Source organism: Myodes glareolus, chromosome X (genome assembly GCF_982192425.1).
Source record: "Myodes glareolus chromosome X, mMyoGla1.1, whole genome shotgun sequence".
Classification (NCBI taxonomy): domain Eukaryota; kingdom Metazoa; phylum Chordata; class Mammalia; order Rodentia; family Cricetidae; genus Myodes; species Myodes glareolus.
The window spans coordinates 15133594-15152845 of record NC_142053.1 but is presented as its reverse complement, the minus strand read 5'-3'; the positions used below and the strand labels follow the sequence as shown (position 1 = coordinate 15152845).

At 39.6% G+C, this 19252-nt stretch overlaps 1 pseudogene; it reads right to left on the bottom strand.

The window, feature by feature from the left end:
* Nucleotides 1-17642: 17642 nt before the first annotated feature.
* Nucleotides 17643-19252, bottom strand: part of LOC125415357 (pre-mRNA-splicing regulator WTAP pseudogene) — a 52644-nt pseudogene continuing 51034 nt past the window's right edge.

Here is a 19252-nt window from a genome sequence, read left to right as displayed (position 1 = left end):
TTCCAGACATGCCCACACCAAGCGTCCAGCCTTAAAGCAGCACTATACTCCAGTAGCATGCACTTACAACATTAAGATTCAAAGCTACAACCCCATTTTCCATGTCACCACACAGGGCCTCACTTTCTGTTGCCCTCTAAGCTCCCCTTCCTCCCTCCATTTTCACCCCAACACTCATTCCGGACCTCTGGTTCCTTTTCTCACTTGTCTCCCTTTCTTGTCACCTCCTTACAGACCTTGCTTCTGCTCTTATCTGTTAGAGCTTCTGAAGGCCTAGTGAGTTCAACAGTGTCTCTTAGCTTCTGTCCTGCTTAGTGAATAATTACAAAAGTGAGAGGCTTGGTGTCCATGGTTGGTTCTGTCTGTGGGCTTGATTGGCTGCTTTTTTTAGGCTACACATCTTTAATGCAGGTGCATGTGTGTACAATTATGACTACATGTCTGCAAAGTCCCTTGAAAAAGTGGTGTTAGAGGTTTGGGGAAGGCATCGGAGTTAATGCTTCCAAATGCCTTCAGCAGCATCACCATGAGCAGGTAAAGCAGCCCCAGCAAACTCTGTTCTCCACGACATTCCATAAACCCTGACCTAGGTATGGATGCCATTCATCCTGGGCCTGGAGGCCTGGCCAGGGTATGGGGAGGTAGAGGACTGTGCTGCCTGATGACCACAGGCTCCAACCACCAAGTGACCCTAATTCTTATGGCCTTGGAATGATAACAGAAGTGTCCCTGGAAATTTTAGGAATGGACTCCTTCTTGCCCATAGGCTGTGAACACATTGAGATCCCATACTGGGAGGGGTACAAGCTTCTATGTGTGTGTGTGTTATATTTATACTAATATTCTATATACTATATATTACTAAATACTCTATATACTATATATAGTATATATACTATATACTATATATTACGATATACTATATAATATATATTTATGCTAATACTTCTATTATAAAAGTAGCTTGTGGGTATGTAGTAAGAAGATCGTGCTTAAGATCTACGCATATATATACACACACTCATATAACTTGGCATAAGTGATACATAATTAATTTTGTATAGCATACATAATATATACAAATGAGTCATCTTTCTAGTCCTCATTAATTCCTAACTTTTAAACTACACAGTATTGTTTATATGTTCTTTTTAAGAACATTTTTGTGGTGAACTTGTTCATGTGTGTGCATACAGGTTTGCAAATGTGTATTGGAGACCAGAGGTTGCTGTTGAGTGTCTTCTTTTATTATATTCCACATTATTTTATGGAGACAGAGTCCTGTACTGAATGTGATGCTCATTAATTTTTCAAGACCAGTATAATCCAGGAATTGTACTGTTTCCACCTCCCCAGTGCTAGGATTACAGACATATGCCACTATGCTGGGCTTTTTACTTGGTGCTAGGGATCAGAACTAAAGTCCTCATGATTCTGTAGCAAACATTTTACTGACTGAGCATCTCCTTTGCCCCCTTTGTTTCTTTTGATTAGCCTGCAAAATAATGTGCTTCATTATTGCATTTTTGTTCATTTTGTTGATTCTTTATCTTTTTGTTTCTGTTTCTGTCTTTATCTCTCTCTCTTTCTGTTGTGGAAGTGAAACCAGAACTTTATGCATGTTAGATAAGAGTTCTTCACCGAGTTACTTCCTCAGCTATACCCTTTAACACATGACTAGAAAAAAAAGAAAGTTGAAACAAATAAACAAAAAATATTAGTTAAAACAGCTAACTACATGTAGTTATTTTTAGTCATTTTCCGTGTGTCTGAAAAGAAATTAACATCTATATCTAACACCCATAGAATGTGTTTTCTGAACTAGAAAACATTCTACAAATGTTAGGCTATTATCATTATTTATATTAATACTGCCATTATAAAGGCAGCATGTGGGCATGTATTGAGAAGATAAAACTTAAGTTGGGAAATAGCCAAGATGCAATTCTATTGGTTGGTTCTAACATTCTAAATTTCAGTTAGATTTTTTTTTAAAATTTACACACAAATAAGGAAGGGGATTGGTTAAAATTGTCCCAGTCTGTAAAAATGGGAAAGAAGAAATCAGAAAGAAAATATGAGAACACCATGCATGATTAAATTTTACAGGAGCACAGGAGAGTAGGTGGGATGGAAGGGGATAGATCAAAGAAGGGTTCACAGCAGAGACAGTTCATCCAGTATTTGAGGATGGGAAGTTGTTTTGATGTTTGGCCTTCAAGTTTCTCCGTTACTAAATTTACCACATTCTGTAGGTGTTAAATATACAAGTTACTTACGTTTCTTCTTACTGCTGGACTATGAGACAAGGAGGATTCTCTATTTTACCTACCACATTCCATGTTGACAATAGCTCATGCTTAAACTTTGTTATTATATTTTTCTTTGTACGGTTCTGGGGGATCAAAGCTAGGGCTTTGTCCATGCTATTTAGATACTATAACTGAGTGAATCACCAACCTTCCTTTCTTTTTTTTTCCATTATTTTTTATTTATTTTACATACCAACCACAGTTCCCCCAACCTTCCACTCCTGCTCCCTCCCTCTGCCTCCCCTTTAACATCCACCCACTCACCCTCCTTCTCCACTTAGATGGGGTAAGGCCTCCCATGGGAATCAACAAAGCATGGCTCATCAAGCTGAGGCAGGATTAAGCCCCACCCTCACCCTACGTCAAGGCTGAGCAAGGCATCCCACCATAGGGAATAGGTCCCAAAGAGCCAGTTCATGCATCAGGAACAGGTCCTGGTCCCACTACTAGGGGCCCCACAAAAGACCAAGATACTCAGTTGTCATTCAGATGCACAGGGCCTAGGATGGTCCTATGCTAACTCCCTAGCTATTAGTCCAGTGTTTGTGAACTCCCACCAGCTCAGGTCACCTGTCTCTGTGGGTTTCCCCTTCACAGTCTTGACTCCCCCTTGCTCATACAATCTCTCCACCCCCTCTTCAATTGGACTCCTGGAGCCTGGCCTGGTGCTTGGCTATGGATCTCTGCCTCTGCTTACATCAGGTACTGAATGAAGGCTTTATGATGATAACTAGGGCAGTCACCAATCTGAATACAGGGCAAGGCCAGTTCAGGTACCCTCTCAACTATTGCTAGGAGTCTTAGTTGGGGTCATCCTTGTGGGTTCCTGGGAATTTCCCTCAGTGTTTTGGATCTTAGCCATTCTGACAGGTGTAATTTCAGAGTCATTTTACACTACATTTCTCTGATAGCTAAGGATGCTGAGTAATTTGTTAAATGTTCTTTGTCCATTTGATTTACTTCTGTTGAGAATTCTCTGTTTAGATGTGCATCCATTCTTTAATTGGATTATTTGGTATTTCAGTGTCTAATTTCTTGAGTTCTTTATATATATTGGAGATCAGCCCTCTGTCAGAAGTATGGTTGGTTAAGACCTTTTCCCATTCTGTAGGCTGCCATTTTGTATTATTGCTAATATCCTTTGTTTTACAGAAGTTTCTCAGTTTCAGTCCCATTTATTGATTGTTGCTCTCAGAGTCTATGCTACTGGTGTTATATTTAGGAAGTGGCCTTCTGTGCTACCAATGTGTTCAAGATTACTTCCCACTTTTTCTTCTGTAACATGAGGGCCTGCTTGTTGGGGTTTCTGTCATGCCCAGTTCCCACAGCTGGTAAGTCCCAAAGAAATTACACAGAGGTCTATATTAATGAAAACTGATTGGTTCATTAGCTCAGGCTTCTTTTTAACTCCTATAACTTATATTAACTCATTATTCTTATCTATGTTAGCCACATGGGCTCAGTACCTTTTTCAGTGGGACAGGTCACATTCTGCTTCTTCAGTGTCTGGACAGCACTGGGGAGGAATGGACTTCCTCCTTCCCAGAATTTTCCTGTTCTCCTGGACCTGCCTCTACTTCCTGTCTGGTTGTCCCACCTATACTTTCTGCCTGGCTACTGGCCAATCAGCATTTGTTTAAAACATAATTGACAGAATACAAAATTGTCCTGCACCACTCTTCTATCAGCTTCAGTGTAAATGGGGTTTATGTTGAGGTCTTTGATCACTTTGTCTTGAGTTTTGTGCATGGGATAGATATGGATCTATTTGCATTCTTTTACATGTTGATATCCAGTTATGTCAGCATCGTTTGTTGAAGAAGCTTTCTTTTTTTTCATTGTATACTCTTGGCTTCTTTGTCAAAAATCAGGTGTTCAGGGGTGTGTGGATTTATGTCAGGGTCTTCAATTCAATTACATTGATACACATGCCCGTTTTTATGCCAATACCAAACTGTTTTTATTACCATAGCTCTATAGTAGAACTTGAAGTCAGGGATAGTGATATCTCCAGAAGTTTCTTTAATGTACAGGATTGTTTTAGCTGTGCTGTTTTTTTTGTTTTTTTTCATATGAAGTTGAGTATTTTTCTTTCGAATTATATTGGGATTTTGATGGGGATTGCACTGAATCTGTAGATTGCTTTCGGTAAGATTGCCATTTTAACAAGTACTGTATTGAATAGATATAGAGAGAGTGGACACCTTTGTCTTGTCCCTGATTTTAGTGAGATTGCTTTAGTTTCTCTCCATTTAATTTGATGTTGGCTGTTGGCTTGCTGTAAATTTCCTATATTATGTTTAGGTGTTTTCCTTGTATCCATGATCTCTCCAAGATCTTTATCATAAAGGAGTGTTGGATTTTGCCAAAGGTTTTTTCAACATCTAATAAGATGATCATGTTTTTTTCCTTTCAGTTTGTTTTTATGGTGGATTACATTGACAGATTTTCATATGTTGAACCATTCCTACATCTCTGGGATGAAACCTACTTGATCATGGTGAATGATTTCTTTATGTGTTTTTGGTTTTGGTTGCCAGTATTTTGTTGAGTATTTTGCATTTTTAAAATAACTGTTGAGATTCGCTTTATGACTGAGTGTTTGATTAGTTTTAGAGAAGTTTCCATAAGGTGTTGAGAAGGTGTATTCTTCTGTGTTTGGGTGAAATGTTCTATGGATGTTTATTAAGTTCATTTGAGTCATAACATGTTAGTTGCTTTGTTTCTCTGTTAAGTTTCTGTCTGTAAGGCCTGTTCATTGGTGAGAATGGGTGTAAAAGTCTCCACTTCTGTGGGTTTTGATGTGTGATTTAAGGTTTAGTAACGTTTCTTTTATAAATGTGGGTGCCCTTGTATTTGGGGCTTTGATTTTCAGAATTGAGGCTTTATCTTGATGGATTTCTCCTGTAATCAATATGAATTCTTGATATTCTTATCCATTTCTTTTGAATAATTTTAGTTTGAAATCTACTTTGTTAGCTATTAGGGTAGCTACACCAACTTGTTTCTTATATCCATTTGATTGGAAAATCTTTTCTCAACCCTTTATTCTGTGGTAATGTCTATCTTTGAAGTTGAGGTGTCTTTCTTGTATGCAGCAAAAGGGTACATCCCATTTTCATATCGATTATATTAGCCTGTGTCTTTTTATTGATGAATTGAGTCAATTGCTATTAAGAGATGTTATTGATCAGTGATTGTTAATTGCTGTTATTTTTTGTTTTGGCGGTTGTGATGGTAGTGTGTTTGTTTCCCTTCTTTGGATTTTGTTGGTGTGAGATTATCTTTCGCTTATGTTTTTTTGGTTGTATCTGAATTCCTCAGGTTATCGTTTTCCTTTTCGTACTTTCTATAGCTCTAAATTTGTAGATAGGTATTGTTTAAATCTGGTTTTTTAAATTAATTAATTTATTTGTTTATAAAAATTTCCACTTCCTCCCCTCCTCCCCATACCCTCCTATTTCCCCCACTCCCTCTCCTCCTCCCCCCCAACTCCCTCCCCTCTTTCCTCTCCAGTCCTAAGAGCAGTCAGGGTTTCCTGCCCTGTGGGAAGTTCAAGTTCCTCCCCTCTCCCTCCAGGTCTAGGAAGGTGAGCATCCAAACAGACTAGGATCCCAGAAAGCTAGTACATGCAGACAAAACAAGACCCAGTTTTGGTCTTCTCAGTCAGCCCCCGTGTCAGTCACATTTAGAGACTCCGGTTTGATCACATGCTCGTTCAGTCCCAGTCCAGCTGGCCTTGGTGAGCTCTCATTCGATTAGTCCCCTTGTATCCGAGGGTGAACGCACCCCACACGGTTCTGATTTCCTTTTTCATGATCTCTCTCCTTCTGCTCCTCATTTGGACCTCGGGGGCTCAATCCAGTGCTCCGATGTGGGTCTCCGTCTCTATCTCCATCTATCGTCAGATGAAGGTTCACTCTAGTTCTGCCTTTCTTGCTCACGTTCTCCCTCCTTCTGCTTCTCATTTGGACCTAGGGAGTTAAGTCAAGTGTTCCAATGTGTGTCTCTGTCTCTATCTCCATCCATCGCCCGATGAAGGATCTCTGGTGATATACAAAATATTCATCAGTATGGTAATGGACCAGGGCCAGTTCAGGTACGCTCTTCTCTGCTGCCCAAGGAACAATCTGGGGACCTCTTCTTGGGCCTGGGAACACCTCCAGAATCAAGACTCTTGCAAACCCTAAAATGGCTCCCTTAGTTGAGATATATACTTCCCTAGTCCCATATCCATCCTTCCTCCCCCCTCCCATTCCCCCAAGCCATCCCCAATCCTCCCCCTCTCCCTTCTCTCTAAACATCTCCCCTTACTTCCACCCCCCCACCCCAACCCCCCCTGCACCCAAGTTTGCCTGGCAATCTTGTCTACTACTAATATCCAAGAGGATAACTATAAGATTTTCTTCAGGTTCACCTTCTTATTTAGCTTCTCTAGGATCACGAATTATAGGCTCAAAGACCTTTAACTATGGCTAGAATCCACTAATGAGTGAGTACATACCATATTCCTCTTTTTGGGTCTGGGTTACATCACTCAGTAAAGCGTTTTCTATTTCCATCCATTTGCATGCAAAATTCAAGATGTCATTGTTTTTTACCGCTGAGTAAAACTCTAATGTGTATATGTTCCCTACCTTTTTTAACCATTCTTCTATTGAGGGGCACCTAGGTTGTTTCCAGGTTCTGGCTATTACAAATAGTGCTGCTATGAACATAGTTGAACAAATGCTTTTGTAGTATGTTAGGGCATCTCTTGGGTATATTCCCAAGAGTGGAATTGCTGGGTCAAGTAACTTATAAAGGTAAACCTATCAGACTTACACCGGACTTCTCTATGGAAACCATGAAAGCCAGAAGGTCATGGATAGAGGTACTGCAGAAACTAAGAGACCATGGATACAAGCCCAAACTACTATACCCAGCCAAGCTATCGTTCACTATCAATGGAGAAAACAAAATATTCCAGGATAAGAACAAATTTAAACAATTCGCAGCCACAAACCCAGCCTTACAGAAAGTAATAGAAGGAAAATCGCAACCCAAGGAATCCAATATTGCCAACACTGCCTACAATAACTCAGACATCTAGTGACCCTTCACGAGCTTAACTCAAAGAAGGGACACATACAAACTCTATTAAACAAACAAACAAAAATTAATAATAACAGGAGTCAACAACCACTGGTCATTAATATCACTTAATATTAATGGACTCAATTCACCTATAAAAAGGCACAGACTAAGAGATTGAATACGAAAACAGGATCCAACATTCTGCTGTTTACAAGAAACACACCTCAACCACAAAGACAGACATCTACTCAGAGTAAAGGGTTGGGAAAAGGTTTTTCAAGCAAACGGACCTAAGAAACAAGTGGGTGTGGCCATTCTAATTTCCAACAAAATTGACTTCAAATCAGAAGAGATGGAGACGGACATTTTATACTCATAACAGGAACAATTCATCAGGAGGAAGTCTCAATCCTGAATATCTACGCCCCTAATATAAAGCCTCCTACTTATGTAAAAGAAACACTTCTAGAACTCAAGGCAGTCATCAAACCACACACACTAATAGTAGAAGACTTCAACACTCCTCTCTCACCAATGGACAGGTCAATCAGACAGAAACCTAACAGAGAAATAAGAGAATTATTGGAGGTATTGAATCAAATGGACTTAACAGACATCTATAGAACATTCCACCCAAATAGGAAAGAATATACCTTCTTCTCTGCAGCTCATGGAACCTTCTCGAAAATTGACCACACACTCGGTAAAAAAGCAAACTTAAATCTGGTTTTGTAACGAAATATCTTGCTTTGTCCATCTATAGTGATTGAAAGTTTTGCTGGGTATAGTAGTGTGGGCTGGCATCCATGATCCTTTAGTGTAGGTAAAATGTCTGTCCAGGACTTTCTGTCTTTTAGAGTCTCCATGGAGAAGCCAGATGTAATTCTGATAAATCTTCCTTTATATGTTACTTGATGTTTTTCCTTTGCAGTTCTTAAAATTCTTTCTTTATTCCGTATGTTTAGTGGTTTGATCATTATGTGGTGAGGGTACGTTTTTTGGTCCAGCCTATTTGGTGTTCTGTAAGCTTCTTGTACCTTTATTGGCATGTCCTTCTTTAGGTTGGTAAAGTTTTCTTCTATGATTTTATTGAATATATTTTCTGTGCATTTGAGCTGTTATTCTTCTTCTTCTTCTATCCCTATTCTTCTTAGTTTTGACCTTTTTATGGTGTCCCAGATTTCCTGGATATTTTGTCTTAGGAATTTATTAGATATAACATTTTATTTGACTGGTGAATCTAATCCTCTATCATATCATCAATGCCTGAGATTCTCTCTTCCAACTCTTGTATTCTGTTGGCGATGGTTGCATCTGTAGTTCCTGTTCATTTACCGAGATTTTCCATTTCTAGAATTCCCTTGGTTTGTGTTTTCTTTATTGTTTTTCTATTTCAGTCTTCAAATCTTAAATCATTTCCTTCACCTGTTTGTTTTTTCTTGGCTTTCTTTAAGAGATTTATTGATTTCTTCTAATTTTTTGTTTGTCTCTTTCTTGAATTCTTTAGCGGAATTTTTCATTTTCTCTTCATAAATTAGTTTTAAAGTTCATTTTCTTGTGTTTCCACTGCATTGGAATGTTCAGGTTTTGTTGTTGTAGGATCACTGGTTCTGGTGGTGCCATATTGCTCTTTTGGTTGTTGAATGTATTCTTACAATGGCGTATACTCATCTTTTCGTTGTGTGCTTTCTGCTTGTGCCTATGTAGTCTCTGCTGGAGTTGTGGGGGCAAGGTTTGGCCATGGGGTTGTGTGTGTGGGGTTCGGTGGGCAGAGTGGGTCTTGCTGGGGCAGTGTCTTGTGTGTAGCAGGGGTTGAGGCACAGCCTGGAGGCAGGTCTCTCCCTTGCACGTTGGTGGGGACTGCACCAGAGCAGTGGAGTTCCACCAGAGATGGGGCAGGGTTCAGTTGCCTTGCTGATGCTGGGGTGGGAGGGGGGACACAGGATATGCCCTAGGGTTCAGTTAGAGTCTGGACTTAGGGGCAGTCTAGCTGTGAGGCAAGTCACTCACCTGATTTTCCAACTGGTGTGATTTGATCCTGTGCCTATGTAGTCTGTTGGGGTTACAGGGGAGGGCTGGCCATGGGGAGGATGTTCAGGTGCGTGGGGTTGGGAGTTGGGTGGACCTTTTCAGCACAGCATCCAGTGGGTAACAGGAACCTTCTTTCTTTACTTCTTAAGTTATTTTATTTATGTGGGTGTTTTGCCTGCATGTATGTCTCTGTACCACATGTGTGCCTGATGCCCACAGAAGCCAGAAGAGGACAGTGGAACTGGGGTTATAAAGGGTTGTAAGCTACCATGTAGGTGCTGGGAATTGGATTTTGGTCCTCTGAAAGAGCAGCCAGTACTCTTAACTGCTGAGTCATATCTTTGCCCCACCACCCTTCTTTTCTCACCCACCCTTTAAACCTTAGGTCCAGAAATCCTTTCCTAATTTGAGTTGAGTCCCTTCTTCATTATTGTATAGTTCCCTGTGTCAGCTTCTGCAAAAGTGTGTGACATTGTAATACTATCACCCCATGTTTAAATTTCTCTGTAGAGCTAGTAAGCTGCTTGAGGGCAGAGACTTTGTCCTCTTGTTGTTAAGAAAAGGAATTGGAGCATAAAGAATCATAGTAATCACACGAAAGGCAAAAAAATTGTACCAATTCTGTGATTAAATGCCTTACTTTATATGAATGTAGTGGATGTTCAGACTGAATTAGAACCGAAATGCAGCTGGTGTGTGCAGGGGAATTGTAATTACCGTTATTAATTGGATTATTAGCTTACAAACATCTAAAGGACACCAAGACCTAGCTGAGAGTATCTCCAGATGGGGCACATTGCAAAGATCATAATTAGCATGAGACAGTATCAATTTTATGATGGCATTTTGTTTATGTTCCTTTTTCTCCAACTTATCTGATTACCTATTTAGTAGTAATGTATGGAACACCTTAGCTGGCCAAATTAAACATTTGTTGTTTTAGTTTTCAAGTAAGAAACTAGTATTTATTCAATCCTCACTAGTTTCAAAACAAGATAGATATTCATATTTAATCCTTTACAAAATGTATTACAAATACTATTATTACTCCATGTTATACATGAAGAAACTGGGACTCAGAAGATTGAATTACCCACTCAGGCTCATTTACTATTAAACCCAGTAAGTTATGTAGAAAACAAGCATTTTAAAGTATTTATTTCATTTCTTTCTTTAAGATATGATGAACAGAGGTTAAGATGGTGTCTAGAGATTGTTGAATCCAGGTGACTACTCCCCCAAAGGCCACATGAGGTAGTTTAGTGATTTATTTATAACTAATATATTATGGTTTAGATGATGGGCTGTAACTTCTTTGGTTTGGTTATAAGATATGGCAACCTCTGTCTGTTTAGCCCAACATTTACCTTATTGGCTTACTATACCATGTTGAAGAAGCTTGGGCAAGGATCTTACTGAGGCATATAGTCAACTATATAGAAACCAAGGCCCTTCCTTTCACAGAGAACCAGGAAGAATCTTACCAACAATCATGTAAGTCCCTATATCAATTTTTCCCCAGCTAGCCTTCAAAAATACAGAACCAAGCTCTGATAAACACTTTGAGAGATTCTGAATAGGAGGACCCAAATTCTGCAGTGCCTAGATCCTTGACCTATAGAAATAGTGACATAAGAACTATGGTGTTCTTTTACACTGTGAAATTGTGGCAGTTTGTATGCAGGAATAGGTAACTACTGTAGGTGTTAAAGATGCTACTCAAAGTATGTTATACAAACTCTAGACAAGGTGGCCCACACTTCTAATTGAAGTACTTGGGAGTCAGAGAAAAGAGAATAACAAGGTCAAGGCCAGTCTAGAGTATTTTCAAACCCCCTTTAAAACAAAACAAAACAAAACATTCCATAGTTTCCAGTAGTTCTTTGCTCAGGGTTGGAGTCCTGTAAGATTTTTCCCTTTCATGTAGCCATGTCTGCTGGTGTCCAACAACCGAAGCAGATTATCTTTATATAATAAATACACACACACACACACACACACACTCTTTCTCATACACACACACACACACACACACACACATAACACGAATTAAAGACAAAGAAGTGAGAGACGATGAATTTGAGAGAGACCAACATAGTTGTACATGGGAGGAACTGGAGGGAGGAAAGGGAAAGGAGAAATGATATAATTATACTTCATTTCCAAAAATAAAAATACTATTCTGAATGGTATACAAAACAAGCTTAGCTATACAGTAAATAGTACAAACATGGGTGTTTACTCTGTGTTACGTACTAAGTGCTTTACGTGTATTAACTCACAGTCCCCCCATGAGGTATAAATATTTTTCTTACCCCTATTTTCTTTTCTCATACAGAGGTGTTCAAGCAACCTGGCTACACATGTATAGGTTGGCAAAATTTGAATTTTCATTCAGATATTCTGGCTCTGAGAATTCTATTTACTAACCACTTTCATTTATTGACTCAAATGTCATACTTTCTGAAAAAAATACATTACAGAACATGGCTGCAAAATTAATACAAGATTTTAGGAGTGAATATTTATTTTGAAAGCATACTGTTTAAAACACTGACAGCTAATGTAGACTATATAAGAAAAGTATGTTTTTGCCTATTATAGCTCTAGAAAGAAAGGTCTGAAAAGCTAGGCAGTGGTGGCACACACCTTTAATTCCCAGCACTTGTGAGGCAGAGACAGGAGGATCATATGTGAGTTCGAGGTCAGCCTGGTCTATAGAGCAAGTTCCAGGACAGCCAGAGTTACACAGAGAAACCCTGTCTCAAAACACCAAAAGTAAAGAGGGAGAGAGAGAGAGAGAGAGAGAGAGAGAGAGAGAGAGAGAGAGAGAGAGAGAGACTAAAAAATGATTATGAAAGATGATGCATTGGTATAAAAATGGATGAACATTTAAGTGAACTTTGTGTCCACCCACTGAGATGGTGGGACTGATATAATGGGAGCTCACCAAGGCCAGCTGGACTTTACTGGAACATGTGATAAAACTAGACACTCTGAATGTGGCTGGCAATGAAGGCTGACTGAGAAGCCAAGGACAATGGCACTGGGTTTTGATTCTACAGCATGGACTGACTTTGTGGGAGCCTGGTTTGTATGGATGCTCACCTTTATAGACCTGGATGGAGGGGGGAGGACCTTGGACTTCCCATGGGGCAGGGAACCCTGACTGCTCTTAGGACTAGAGAGGGAGGAGGAGGTGGGGAGGGGGAGGGAAAAGGGAGGTGGGGAGGGGAAAATTTTTAATAAATAAAGAAAGAAAGAAAAGAAAAAATATATAGTCTGTTTGATTTAGACAAATGCTCTCAATTAGAATGACAAAGTACATTATGGTCTATCCCTGAAAAAATTTTAAAAATATTTATTTTATTATTTTAAATTGTGTGTGTGTGTGTGTGTGTGTGTGTGTGTGTGTGTGTGTGTGAGAGAGAGAGAGAGAGAGAGAGAGAGAGAGAGAGAGAGAGTGTGTAAAGGTACCTGAGGAGGCTAGTAGAGAGCATGAGAACCCCTAGACTTGAAATACAAGCAGTTTCAAGCTGTCTGATATAGCTGCTGTGAACACAGCTTGGGTTCTCTGCTCCTCTGCAAAAGCAGTGTGTGATCTTAATCACTGAGGTTGAAAGCAGAATCAAATAAAGAAACATGATTAGACACGATGACACACACCTTTAATCCCAGCTCTTGGGAGGTGGAGGCAGGCAGATCTCTGCGAGTGTGAGATCACCATGATCCACAACATAGAGAATTCAGTCCTGCTAGGGATACACAGTAAGACCTTGTCTCATAAAATCAAAAGAAAGAAAAATCAGTTTAGACCTGGAGAATTGTGCATTGTTTCCAGATTAGTATACTACACGTTTTTACTATAAGTTAAAACATACTTAGAATAAGAAATACTCAGTCAACAGAAGAAACTACTTCCTTCTTTCCTTCATTTCTTCCTTCCTTCCTTCCTTCCTTCCTTCCTTCCTTCCTTCCTTCCTTGGCAGGGTTTCACCGTGTAACTCTGACAAGCATGGAACTTGCTATGCAGATCAAACTGTTCCAAAACTCACAGAAATCTGTATATTTCTACCCCAAATGCTGGGATGAAGAGTGAACATCAAGGGTTCACCCTGGGTGAACATGTTCTTAGTTTTAGAATTCGGTATGATTGGAAACTCCTAGGTAGCAAATAACAATGGCAGCCATGTGGGTCTACAAAATCTCCCAATATTCCCTCCAAAACTAATACAGAACAAGAAGAGAAAAATAAAACTACAGAAAGTTATGTCCTTACAATAATTTGAAGAGAGAGAATAGACCAACTTCAAAATAAATATGAACAAATGGAGAAATAAATATCAAATGTTAGTGTGTTATTGCTCATGTTCCTCCATTCCTCTCACTTGCCTTTTTAAGAAACAATGTAGGGAGGAGAAATCAGAAGAGAAATTAAATATCTAATGATCCCATTACCAGAAAGTCAAAGCTCATTCTAATTAAAAACATCTATATGAGTCAATGTGTGTGTGTGTGTGTTTGCATGTGTGTAGATGGCTTTTCTTTTCTTCTGCCAGCCCCAAATAATGACACTGAGACTTCTTATTAATTTGAAAGCTTAACCTTTAGCTTAGGTTTGTTCCTAACTAGTTCTTCTAGCTTAAATTAACCAATTTCTGTTAATCTAAATTCTATCATGTGCTGTTACCTCTCTTCTATCCTGCACTTCCTCTCTCCTTGGAAATCCTCCCCCTGTACTGCCTGCCTAGCTATTGGCTGTTCGTCTTTTTATTACACCAATCACAGCAAATACATCTTCCCACAGTATACAAATATCCCATACATGTGTGTGTAGGCATGAGAGAGAGACGTAAAAGCACATGCACTCGTGATCCTCCTGCCTCCGTTTCCTTCAGCAAATCCTACTGGCATATGCCACCCCAACAAGGGTAAAAATAGTGACATCTTAAAATTTGCAGGCAAATGGATGGATCTAGAAAAAAAAACCATAATGAGTGAGGTAACTTAGACCCAGAAAGACAAATATAATATGTATTCACTCATAAGTGTTTTTTTTAGACATGAAACAAAGAAAACCCAGCCTAGAATCCACAACCCAAGGGAACCTAGACAACAAGGAGAATTCTAAAAGAGACATAAGTGGATCTACATAATAAAGAGGAAAAAGACAAGATCTCCTGAGTAAATTGGGAGTATGCAGGTCATGGGAGAAGGTAGAAGGGGAGAGAGGAGTAAGGGAGGGGAGTGTAAAAAACCTATAGTTCAATAAAAACAATAAAAAAGAAAAAAGAAAAAAGCAGACGTAATTTGAAGATGCAATGTTTGAAACAGATAGTTTATGAGAAAGACAAAATAAAATCAACGGAGAAAAACTTTTGGCAAATGAATATTGGTGGTGGTGGTGAGCCAAAATTTGTGTCCAAATAGAGAAAAGAGAACCATATGGTTTGGGGAGCTGGTTCAGCGGCAGAGCAGTTGCCTAGCATGTGTGAATCTGGATTAAGCCCTCAGTGTTTTGCAGAGAGAGGAAAGGAAAGAGGAACATAATACAAGAGAACACACAAACTTAAGAAGACCAAAATAAGTGCAAGACAAACAGAAGAAAGGAACTAATTAAAAGCAGAAATAAAATTTAAAATAATAAAACAGTGGATAAAATGAAACAAAAATAGTTATTTTGTTGAAAATGTTAATAACATTAACTTCTGGCTAAAAAGGTATCTGGATTTGGCTGCACTGTCAGAAGAGGGCGCCATTAAAGTAGGAATCTTGAAGAACAGCATTATCATAAAATGAGCAACATAAATGACTATCGGACGCATACAGAAGTATTGCTGAAAGGGAGCTGCTGTAGCACCAGATACTTAAAATAGAAAAGAGGAAAGAACTCAAATCAATGGTTTGGATCACTCAGAAAATCAAATACTGTCCTTTAACAGAAAGGAACATAGTGACAGAATGATTCCTAATGGTATTCTGCTATACCTGTAACTCAGTGCCTTGCTCAGCCCTCATTGGGGATGCTTCCTCCTACAGTAGATGGGGATGAATACAGAGACCCACAGCTGCACAGGGTGCAGAATATGAGAGAAGTTGGAACAGTTGGTTCTAAATGGCATATCTCCATAAATTTCCTCCCTGCAGGGCTCAGGGAACCCCGTGGAAGAGGAGGCAGAAAGATTGTAAGAGCCAGAGGGGATGGAGGGCACCAAAGAAGCAAGGCTTTCTAAACACAGCAGGATTAATGCACTGTGAACTCAGAGACCGTGGCAGAAGACATGGGATCTGCATAGACTTCACCTGGTGGGTCACAGCTCTGAGAGGGGAAATGGACACACACTCCCATTCCTAGCCCAGAAGCTGTCTTCAACTGATAATTGCTCACAAATGAAAATTTACTTTTCTCCAAGGGAGTCTCACTGGGGAAACAAGCTGCTCTTAAGGGGAGATCCCATGTCCAACAATAAATGGTCATCACAAAGCGAACTCAATTGTATTTTCGGAGTGTTTTTTTTCTTACCCTGCAGGTCTTTTGCTTATATATTACTGTTTCTGATTTTGTATTTTTAAGGAATTTCTGTCTCTGTCAATGTGTGTGTCTTCATGTCTATCTGTGTTTATTTGTACTTTTTCTATGGCTCTTTTTTGAGACAGGGTTTCTCTGAAGCTTTGGAGCCTGTCCTAGAATTAGCTCTTGTAGACCTCACTGGACTTGAACTCGCAGAGATTCACCTGTCCCTGCCTCCTGAGTGCTGGGACTAAAGGTGTGAGCCACCACCGCCTGGCAATTCTTTGTTTTTATGTTCATTTGTTTGCATTGCCCTATTCAGGTTTATTTGTTTTTATTTAATCTCATTTTATTTTCCTTCTTTCTTCCCTTCCTCCCTCCCTCCCTCCCTCACTCCCTCTCTCATTTCTTTCCTTCTTTTCTTCCTTTCTTTCTTTTCTTCCTTCCTTCCTTCCTTCCTTCCTTCCTTCCTTCCTTCCTTTCTTCCTTCCTTCCTTCCTTCCTTCCTTTCATTCTTTCTTTCTTTCCTTCTTTCTTTCTCTTTCTTCGGATGCCTATTTGTTTTTTAATGAGAGAGAGAGAGAGCAAGAAAGAAAGTGGATTTGGAGAGTTGGGGGAAGAACTGGATAGGGTTTGGAGATGGGCAACCATAATCAGAATATATTGTATGGATGAAAATTTATTTTCAATTATAAATAAAGTTAAAATAAGCCAACTATTTCAAGGCACTTTAATTTCAATAAACCAACATCAAAGGCCCCCAAACAATGAAGGAACACATTTCCCCATATAACCCTGAAGACAATGATATTTAACATGTGCCTACTGAATATGATGGTTTGCTGAACAGTGGAGTGAGTCTCATCACCCCCAATTCCTTATATGATCTAATTGTGAAATGGATGCTTCTAATGCTCCAAACTGTTTGAACCTGAAGTTTAAGACCACACCTTCCCATTGTCACACTCCTCAGTTAAGGTATCTACAGTTTCCACGACCATTCAAAGAACAAAAGCACTGATATAAACCACATAGGTTTAAGGCTCCATTATGTAATATAGAGCTCAGAGCCAATTGGAGAAATAAACCCACTACTTGTACTACTGGTAGCTATAACTTGTCTCATGGCTATTAGAAGTTGGTTCTTAGCATGTAGACTCTTTAAAAGCAAAATTCACCTCATTTGAGTTTTGACCCAGTAGGTCAACAATTAAGAAATCCACAGTCTTATTGGTATAACATATGTGCAGTATCTCAAAGTCACTTGTGCTCAAGATTAAGAGCAGTGAATATTCCATTTTTACATTTTACTGAAATTTTACATACTCAATTCATGTTTTACAATCTCTAGGTTTTCAGTCCTTCAAACTCTCTGAAGACACAGTGTGCCATGCACTTAAGTCTTCTGTTTCTCCCTCTATTTTCTTCAGAAACGTTTCTCAAGTGTCTACCTGTCCTAGATGGAAACCCCGCCCCCCTCAGAGGTGTACTCTTATTCACCTGAAAGAAGGGGAAGAGAAAAGAGCTGAAACACAAGCTTCATCGGGTGAGTTTTACATTAGCCATTGAAAGCTGAACAGTATAAGAATATGGCTTTGGGGCTCATAGAGTCTGAGTCTTGGTGTGGAAACAAGAACTTGGCTGTCCCACCGCAGCTTTCCCAGTGAGGGATTTTCAGGGGTCTGAACTGGGGTGTATGATTTGCTTACCTATCAGGTGGAAACAAACTTCCAGGCACTCAGGTCATTTTGGGCTCCCAGTTTTTCTTTAGTCTGTCCCAGTTCCTCCTTTCATTTTTAGGAAAAGCAAGTTTGTCGCTGGGCATACCAGTTTTGATCTCAGTTGGGCCACATTCGGCGACTGGATTGCTTGAGGTACTAGATTTGCGAGGCACACTCTTACGCCTCCTCCTCCGTGGTTGCTAGCCACACAACAAGAATGTTTCCCCTGTGTACAGACTCCTGCAATTGCTGCTTTGGTTTTTCTTTGGATTCCTTTAAGCTAGTCATGTCATTTGAGTGGACATCATTTTATGATGATTCCATTTTAGGATTAACTCATCTCATGCCATAACTTTGAGCTCTTTCACTTAGATGGACATTTTTGGGAAGAAGGTCTTCATTACTTCTCTTGAACTCTTTCCAGTCCACGATTGCTTGGAGACTCACATAGGTGGCGGATACTCAGCCACTGCCCCCCCCCCCTGCTGCCACAGAAGCGCTGGTGCTGGCCTTTACTCGCAGGTCTCACACCCATACCTAGAGCAACACAATTTTAAGGATGTTTTTTTTTTGTTTGTTTTGTTTTTTTTTAATTGTTTGCTTTCTGAAATTGGCTCTCTACCCTTATTAGATTTAAAGATGCTGGGACCAGAGGAAGAACTTGGTGATAAAATGCCAGCTTAGTAGATATGAGACTCTTCATTCTATCTTGTAACACCATCACCAAAAAAAAAAAACAAACAACAAAATCAAACAAAACACCAAAAAAATCCATTTATAAAAAAACAAAGATAGCTATGCATGGTGCTGCACACCTGTAATCCTAGTACTCAGGAAACTGAGATAGAAAGGATGGAGTTTGTCTAAAGGCCAGCATGGACTACATGCTAAGTTCCAGGCTGTACAGGTCTCCATAGAGAAATTACTTCTCAAAAAGCCAAAAATCAATAGGAAAGGAAGGAATAAGTTAGTCAATTAGATACAAAGACATTTTTGAACATTTTTGGAAATTTACTCATTATATTGAGGCTGGTAAATTGTTCTTAGTGTTCGCCAATGAAATGGTAAAAGGTAACAAGACTTCAGGGGTTTGGAGTCTTAGCTGGAGTGGCAATAATAACCTAAAGGCTTCTGTGATCCCTGAAGAAGAGTCTTCTTTCCTATACCCACAAGGATGAGAATGCTGAAAGTTCAATGCAGAATCTCATCTTTTAACTAGAGAGATTCCAGCATAAATTAGACTCCCGTCCTCATAAAGTATCTACTGTTAAAATGAGTGCACTGACTGGGGAAAAATCAGATCTTTTAATTTGGAACGGGAACATGTGTACATAGAACAAGAAAGTTGAGGGCACTGGGTCTGCCATCTAAGTCCTGACCAGACGGATCAGATGAGATTAGATGAGGACACCGAGTCTCGAAATTTTCATAAGCCCTTTTCCCCTTCTTTTTCCTTTTTCTATTTTTGACCAGATGAAGTCACTTCCCTACCCCTAGCATTATTGGTTCCCACGACTTCTCTACTCCGGTCTGAGTAAATTAACCTTGCAGCACAAGAGGGAACTATAATGTCTTCCTCTGAGGAAGATTCTATGCAAGAT